Source organism: Manacus vitellinus, unplaced genomic scaffold, assembly GCF_001715985.3.
Source record: "Manacus vitellinus isolate BGI_N305 unplaced genomic scaffold, ASM171598v3 scaffold_1_pilon, whole genome shotgun sequence".
Lineage (NCBI taxonomy): Eukaryota > Metazoa > Chordata > Aves > Passeriformes > Pipridae > Manacus > Manacus vitellinus.
Window position 1 is genome coordinate 17185150 of NW_021939396.1, and position 9211 is coordinate 17194360.

The window sequence follows — 9211 nt, forward strand, 5'->3', positions numbered from 1 at the left end:
GCACAGAGCTCTGTGTGCTGAGCAGCCAGGTTTTTCAGTAGACACACTGCTCTGTGCTTCACTGCAGTGAGAGCCCGGTGAGTTACTGCGTGGTGGCCTGGTGGAAGGGAGCTGTAGTCATCCCTTCACTGAAATCAGCCTGCTGTGCCACTAAGGCAAAAGAGCCCCACCACTGCATGAAGGGCATTTCGGAGAGAGCTGAGCATTGGGGTACATCCTGGGGGTAGAGAAGGCTGAGGGTTGGACCTCTCACCTGTCAGTTGATTTGCGCCATTTTCACCAGATATAATGAAAACTATGCTGTTGCCAAAGATAATGATTGTCGTGCTTTGCCTCCATGTCTGAATTGCTGGTGTTTGAGGAACAACAACAGCTTCTTTTTAAGGAGCGGCTTTGAGGTATTTCTATGGTTTACTCTCTAGGTCTGTATAAAGCTGAAAGTGTAATTAATGTAAAAGCTAAATAAAGGCATTTGGAAGACAAGTTATTCTTCAAAAGTACTGCATATTAAAAGTCCTGTTGAGTTTTATGGTCGGAGTTTCTTGAGGTTACTGTGAAGTTACATGAAGTTACTGACATTTAACCAAATTATCTGGGGCTTACAAAGTATCCTAAACCCCAATGAAAGTTTATTCAAAGGTTATATTATCAATATTTTTACAGACACTGAAAATACCATATAAGATAAAGACTTTTGAGATTTGGAGTAGATGAAAATACCCAGAGCTGTGCAAACAGTACAGCAATGGGCAAGTATTGTCCATGTTTCAGTACTGTTAGACTATAGGGTTTCTAAAAAAAGTGTCAGTCTGTCAACTCATAAGGAGATGAAACAGAGGTCTTCTTGGAGGGACGCTTCTCAGTGTGATGACAGCTGAAGCAGCTGCTTTACAAATCAACTACTTGAGTGGATTAAAGGAAGTGGCTGGTTCATTTGTTAGAGTAATGCTATTTCTTACTATATCTGAAATGGATTGGCCTATAAGTTAAAACTCAGGAGTGGGATTGGCACAATACATGTGAATGTGCATCATGTAAGACTTTCAAATACCATATGTGAGTACTTGGTGGAAGATGGGGACCTGTGAGTGGTATTTGTGAACCAGTTGGTTGGTAAGGCTTGGTTTTTGTTGTGGTTTTTTTTTTTTGCAGGCTCTTTAGTGGGTCTACTTGTATGAGCACAAGAAGAGAGGGCTTTTTTTGGTTTATTTTATTTTACCTTTTTTTGTCTCTGAATGCACTTTGTGGCTTTGATGCTTGAACCTTTTATTGCCAGTGTTTCAAGTGTGTCAGTCGCAGCAGGAAGACCTAGAATAAAACTGGTGAATCTGTGAACAGAAAGTAGCAATAAAAGCTAATATTTTCTAGGACCTTTTAACAGGGGGGTGGAATACTTTCCTCTCTTTCTATTTCTGTACTTGTTTTTTAGGAAGGCAGGTGATGGAGTCGTGTTTGTGACCTGCAACAGATGTTCCATATTTTTTTTCCACCCTGTAGACAGAATGAACTTCCCATGGATAAAATGTAAATTGCTGACAGCTCTGGATTTCTGGATGGGAAGGGTAACACATGAAACCAATGTATGAGTCATTTTATTGGTAAACTTCTGAACTTGGTAGTCAATATGCAATGCTGATAATGCCTGTAGTCACTAAATATTGCAAAATAGCTTATCACATAGGTGAGTTCTTGAGACTTGCCAGAGTGCTGAAGGAGAATAATATCAATATTATGTATCAATATCATAGTGACTGTCCCTACTGTGATGGTGGGGAAAACAATACAGAAAATTCTCAAAGTATTCAGCTGGATAGCTGTGTAGCAACAATAAAATGTTTTGATTTGGAAGTGGAATAAAAGGCCACTGTGGTTTGAATATAGATGGAATGAAGACAAGTCTGCCTACACTAGAATAATCAGAAGGACATTGTATCAATAATGAGATAATGAAATGAGCTGATAAATGAGAGTAGTTTAAGCATGAAATTATGATATTGAAAATATAATGAAGACCTCCAAAGGAAGTGAAGAAATTGTTTCATAATAAGCAGAAAAAAATTGCTTACGAGAATAAATTTGGTGAGATTTATACCAAACTCATTGAAGTGAAATGCCACCCTACAGTTAATCTGTCTTCAGAGGAAGAGTGGGAAACATGGTTTTTCTCATTTGTGGACAGCTTCAGAGAAAATGATCCTGAGTGATGAAGGCCCAGTGTCCTGAGAAGGAACACTGGGTGATCTCTGTAACTTCCTACCCAGAGCAATGTGGTATTTGGGAAATGGTATCTTTGTGGTCAAAAAAATTTACATAACACATGAGTGTTTAAGGAGAGTAACATCTAGGAAAAGTAGAGAAGTTACATCACTTCTGTATTTGGCACTGGTACAATTGCTTTTCCAATGCTGAGCTCTTTTTTTGGTATCCCTAAGCCTGTTGATAAAATGGTAAGGCATTGATCAAAGGACTGGATACTTTGCCCTGCGGTGAGACATTCTGGAATCTTGCTCTGTTTATCTTACCCATGAGAAGGCTAGGACTTGACCTGATCAGAGGGTCTGCATTGGGAAAAAAACATTGAAAAACTGTTAACAAACTGGCAGGCAAAGATATAAAAAGGTCCAGTGGTTACTATTTGAAGTTCAAAATTCCACTGCAGATTTTCAACAGTGTGAGTGATTAGCCCCTATGATATCTTAACAAAGGTTGTGGTGGTTTCCTTACCGCTGACAATTTAAAAATTAAGATTGAATGGTTTCTTAAATGATATGTTTCAGTAAAGCACAAGTTCTGTGGCTTCTTTGTACCGGGCATTGGCCTAACTGGTCATAAAAATCCCCTTTGACCTTGAATCTTTTAATTCTCTGAAAGATAATTACTAGAAACAAACTAGCCTTTTTCTTTGTTTTGTTTTGTTATTGAGGTTCTCTGTCTAAAACTTACTTTTGCTTTCACAAAGTTCTAATGAAAAATAGGTATTTTTCTTGGCTAGCTTCTGTTCATAGTCTATCAGATGTTTTTTCACTACAGTGAACTTGCAGTGTTACAGTCTTAATACATTGGTATCCTGTGTAATATTGGTGTAGGAATAAGGCTATATGTCTTGTTCCATTCTTTGATAACCTGAATACATATGCTATGCCAAGCATGAATGTATTTAAGTTGGTTTTATTGCGATATGTATGGGATATCTTTATAGCATTAATTGAATTCAGGATTATGAAATCTACTCTTTCTGTAATAAGTGCAGCTTGTAATGATTTTTTAGTTGCTTCCCTTCTCTGAATCCCATCTGCACATCTCATGTTTACAGTGTTAAGTGTCTTGGAGACATTTCTGCAAGATCTGTACTAAAATCCAATTACCAGCATTTATGTGGCTGCAGTCCCAGTTAGAGCAGGAGTGCTGTTAAGCTGGATGTTGCATCAGCAAGCCCAGTTTCTGACTTCAGAGAGCTCAAAAGACCAAAGTTTGCCAAATAGTGACACAGCGAACAGACAGCAAGTGATATTAGGGACATAATGCGCATGTTAGCCTGGCTCTCTAAAGAAATTTTGTTCAAGGAATGACTTTTCCTCCTGCTTGTTTCTCTGCCCAGCTCTCCTCTTTCTCCAGTTGGTTTTGGATTAATTTGTCCATTTCAGCCTGGTTTTTATGGAAGCATAAAAATACCAGGTTCTTGTGGTGAGCTGAAGCACCAGGTTCAAAAGAGCTTTGTAACACCCAACAAGTGGGTATATAAGAAAGACAAAAATTAGAAGCAGTTGTTGTGGTATGGGCTGCAGGATAGTAAGATCACAAAAAAATCCAATGCTCCAAGTTCTCTTGCTTACAGAACAACTTGTATTCTTGTGGGGAACAGGCTAGACTCATTTTGCACTGTTGATTCTCTTGTGATTTCAAATAGTCATAACAATTCACTTAAAACTGCTTCAGCAATCTGGCTTAAATACATTTGATCTAGACAAGAGTTAAAGTAATTAGCTGACATTTGATTTTACTTGATATGGATCCAAACCATGAAACTTTGAACACCCTTGGGTTCAGGAGTGTTTCATTCAGTGTTTGGGTACTAGTCTGTGTTCTCAAGTAACCTTTTTAAACTTGGCAAACTTAATACCAGATATAAAGGCACTACATAGGGAATCAAGTCTGTAAATGCTTTTTCTTTAAATATAGAAATGCTCTAGACTATAGTTGTAGAAGCAGAAGGAATAGAAAATGGGTTATCTGTGTTAAGGTGTGTGTTTGTGTTTATGTGCAGTGTTCACACTTGTATATGTACTTATGTGACTGTACAAAACATTACTTCTGCTGCAAGGACCTTACAGTTGTAATAGACAACCAGGGCAATCATGTGCTTTGAGAGCCAGAGGATGGTGCTAACTTAGAGCATGTGTGCATTTTCAGTTTTATGATGTGATGACAGCAGTGCTCTGACACTGGTTAACATTTGTGGGCCTTGTGGAAGGAACAAGTCTCCAGAGGGACTTGGCTGGAGGAAACCTGCCTGCCTGGTACACAGTGTTGAGGAGGGTGTTCCAGGGAGGGTTGAAATAAGGATGAGTAGCGTGATGTTTTACATTGCAAGTGATGCAGTTGGTAACTTGGAATGTGATTGACCACGTTTTGCAAGCTTATTATTTTTTCTTGCACTATAATATAGAAGGAAAACGAAGAAGTTCTAAAGAAATGTAAACGGAAGCGTAGAGATGTTTCTGTTGAATGCAGAGGCGTTCACTTCCTCCTTCAAAGAGCAATTATGTGTGAACTCAAAAAAGCTGTATGTGATAAGAATACATTCTATTTGCTATGTTAAGAAATGAGATGGGACGAGAAGACTTTGCGGCGGGGAGGATTTTGTAGGATTTAATTATAGCCTGTGTATATAGGGGCAAAAGAGAGACAGTTAAGTGGGTATATTCAAGAAGGCATGCTTATGTGACACCAAAACCAGTGCTACAGTATTTGTTTTGTTGGGCTGTATGTCCATTGTCCAAGTAATTTATTAGTAGAGCATATTGTGATTTTTCTCTGCTTTGGGACAAACTGAAGTAATAAAAAGGTTGTAGAAGTCAGAGCTTCCTGTGAAGCTCTGAAAAGAATATAAGCAACAACAATGTGGAAGAACCCTGATTCAGTGATACGCACTTTACAATAACTGCATACATAATACCAGAAATTACTCAGTTTGGTGCCTAAGCAGCACAGTGGGAAGTTTTCAGATTCTTTCATAAAGTTTACTCTTTGAATTACAACATACAAATCGTATTATTTTCCCTTACCACTGTATAATTCTTCAGCAATTTTTAAAAAAAAATTATGTGCTAAAGAAAGAAAAATATTAGATGCATTTTTGGGGTTTTATTATCACTTAGTAAATAGGAGACCAACAGGGAAATTCATCACTATGTGACCATTAATTATGTGACAATCTTGAACTCTGGTATCCAAATTCAATGTATGAGTTAAATAATAATTCATGTAAGTAACAATAAATGTGTCATATATACAGTACCTCATATCTGAGGATCTCAGAGCAGTTTACAAGTTTGCATCTCACAGTGTTCCTATAAGAGGGGGAAAAAATGCATAGAAATTAAAAAAATTTTTTAAGAGTGGCTGGGAGATAAAGGAGAAAGGTCTGGATATTACAGTTTGGGAAACCTAAGTGTAACTTAAAATGTACAATTTACGGAATTACTGTATTACTGAACTCTTTCATATATCTTGAGTTGACCTTAAGCTGTGAAAGATGTGCCATCCATCTCCTGAACAAAAAATAGTACAGGATAATGAAAGTTCATTTTATGCTGCTAGCTACTTTTCTGTGAGAGCCATGGCTGAAGCCAGTCAGCATAATTAAATTTTCCTGCAGAACAAAGACATTTTACTAGAAACAGGAAAAAAAGGTGCTTGAAGAGAATAACGTGGGCAGTCATAAAGGAAAGGCACATTTTGTAGCCAAGAAGTCAGAATTTTCATGAACTCTGTTAGCCTTCAGGACTGCTTCCCAAGTGCACTATTAACCAGAGTCCTAAACAGACCAAAGTCTGCCCTCTGGAAGTCCAGGGCAGAGATTTTGTGGACCCCCTTCCTTACTTCACCAGGAACCAAAAACTCTTACCATTTGGTGATCACTATACCCAAGATGTCCTCCTGCCATCACATCACCCACAAGTCTTTCTCCATTCCCAAACAACAGGTCCAGAGGTTACCTTCCTTAGTTTGCTCCCTCACCAGCTGTGTCAGGAAGTCATCTGCCTCACACTCCAGGAATCTCCTAGGCTCTTTCCTCTCTGCTGTGTTGTATTTTGAGCAGACATCTGGTAAGTTGAAATCCCCCATGAGAACAAGGGTGAGGATTGTGAGACTTCTCCCAGCCTCTTACCAAGTATTTCATCTGCCTCTATATCCTCATTGGGTGGTCTGTAGCAGACTCCCACCATGATACCTGCCTTGTTGGCCTTCCCCCTGATTCTTACCCACAAACACTCAATCCTATCCTTCCCATCATCAAGCTCTAGACAACCAAAACACCCCATAACGTACAAGCCTACCCCACCGCCTTCCCTTCCTTGCCTGTCCTTTCTGAGGAGTTTATAGCCATTCATTGCAATATCCCAGTTGTGTGGCTCCTTGCACAATGTTTCTGTGATGGCAACTATGTCATACTTTTCCTGCTGTACAGAGACTTTCTGCTCCTCATGTTACCCATGCTGCGTGCATTGATGCAGATGCACTTCAGCTGTGCTATTGATCCCAGCACCTTATTTGTGGGGGAGAAGCCTTAATTCCTACGTGACTATTCTCAGGTGCTTCCATGGTTTCTAACCCATGAATTACCCTGGCATCTTCGTTGCTAAATGTATTTCCATTTCCTGCTTCCCCTGAGATTGGAGACTAAGGACCTTGCTAGCACTCTGTCCCTCAGACACTGGCATACTGCCCCTGGATTTATCTTTAGTTACCCTTGATTTATCCTTTTCCCCCTTGACAGCTAGTTTAAAGCTCTTTCAGTGAGCACTGGTAACTCCTGTACAAAGATCTTTTTCCCACTTTGAGACAGTTTTACCTATATTCAGCAATTGGCTGGGCCCTAAGTCAAAATCAGATCCTGATTTCAGCTGTTTCAAATTCCAAAAACCACTCTGAGTGGTGAATACATTCAGGCATCTTGCATCTTTGCTTTTGCTTTGTTTCTTTTAATTATTTTTATTATAATACAGGCTTCTCTGAGGAACCTTGAATAAGCTTGCATGTACAAATTTACTGAATGTGAGATGCAAGGAGGCAAAAAGGGAATTCAGAAGTCTACAGGATTGCCCACCATGTGTTAAGCAACAATTGCTTTGGAGTACGTGGTCCCATATTTTTTGATGTGGTTACAGATAGGCAATCCCTGCTGGCAGTGAGATGAGGGATGCATCCAGGCCTAGCTTGCCATCTGCTTGTTTCTTTTCTTGTCTGTCATTAAATATGTGGATTGTGGATGAGAATAGTAACAAGTCAGACTGTAGGAAAAGTTATATCTTGGGTCTTGTGGGCAACAGGAGATGGGAACTGGTTTAGGAGTATAGGGCAGTTGGTCTGGTAGGGTGTCTCATTACAAAAGGGTTAACAGAGTGCTGAAGGGTAAGGATGTGATTCCCATCAAGAGGATCTCGTCAGGTGAGACTGGTGCCAGAGGACTCCAGTACTCAGTGTCCCACTGACTGAGCTATTTCACACCAGGTTGCTTGGCTTCTTGTCCTGCCTGCCACCCACTAGGATTATTTTGTACAAGATCAGAGTTGAATGCTGTCATGCTGAACTTGGAGAGTTGGGGGGGGATGGGAGCAGAGAGGGAATGGGAATGTGGTGTGCAGATGTGTGAAGGTGAGAGTAAAGCTTATCAGCTACTGATTCCACAGGGTGGTGGGCTTTTTTTTTTCCCTGGTTCTGCTGGTGAAGTCATCAGTTGAACAAACTCAGTTATCCAGCCATACAAGGTAAAAGTACGAGATCACTACATTAGGGTGTGAATACTTTTAAATATTTAAAAATATAACAATTAAACATTGCCTTTGCCCTTTTGGCCAACTGCTTTCTGGTGGGCTCTGTTAAAAAACTCTTGAGACCCCAATGACACTTCCCTCTGTTGAATAGTATTTTTCTTTTGTTTCCAGTAAACCGGGTTTGAACTGATACATTTCTGTGAAGTTCTGTGGCCAATTTAATATTTAATACAGACCTGCTTAAGTTATGCTGTTTTCAGGAATGTCTTGAGCCATCCTCCCTCTGCTAACCTGCTGTGCTGATCCAACTCCTGAGAAGGACTTGACAGCCCATGGGGACAGAGGAGTGTTCTGCAATTCTGCAGAAAGGTGGGATAATACAAGCTCATAAGGACAAAGACTGATGCATCTGAAGTTTGTGTTGCATTTATCAGCCAAGTAACTTAAAAGAAAAAAAGAAAATACTCCAACAAAATCAGGGTGTAGACTTGAATGCACAGCAGCTGGTGACCTAAAATGGTAATCTGCACTAAATGGCCTCCTTTAGTAATGTCTGTGAATATGGTTTTCAGCCCATTTTGGATAACCTGTAGAAAAAGGCTCTTAGAAGTTAAAACTGTTACTCTTTTTTTGAAAATTTTTTCTTGATAATCTTATTAGATCAAGAGGAGGCTGCAAGAAGACAGCTGTTGTCCCCCTGAGACCTAGGGGACAGCACACGTTGCTAGTGCTGTACCTGTTCTGCAGAGACTTTTCTACTCCCAGTATTGCTCACTTCACAAGTCAGAAATTATGCTAATAGTGTTGCTGGATTTCCATGGGCATGTGATTTACAGGTGCATATCTTGAGGTGCTGAAGTTGCCAAATAGCCCTCTCGTAATCCAGGAGGAAACAGAGACCTGCTGAGCCACTTGGATCCCCACAAGTTTATGGAACCAGGTGGAATCCACCCAAGGGTGATGAGGGAGCTGGTGGAAGAGCTCACCAAGCTGCTTTCCATCATCTACCAATAGTCCTGGCTCACTGGGGAGGTGCCAGATGATTGGAAGTTGGCGAATGTCACGCCCATCCACAAAAAGGGCCAGAAGGAGGACCCGGGAAACTATAGGCCCGTCAGTCTGACCTCAGTGCCTGGCAAGGTTATGGAGCAGATCATCCTGGGTGCAATCACACAGCACCTACAGGATGGACAAGGCATCAGACCCAGCCAGCA

General features: G+C 40.3%; 1 protein-coding gene across 1 annotated transcript in view; it reads left to right on the top strand.

Moving 5' to 3' along the window:
• The first annotated feature begins 6294 nt into the window (after positions 1–6294).
• The window catches only part of RSPO2 (R-spondin 2), a 53268-nt gene continuing 50351 nt past the window's right edge, over positions 6295–9211 (top strand). The window contains exon 1 of the mRNA XM_029959363.1: positions 6295–6329. The gene's annotated coding sequence lies outside the window, so the exon portion shown is untranslated. The remainder of the gene's footprint in view (positions 6330–9211) is intronic.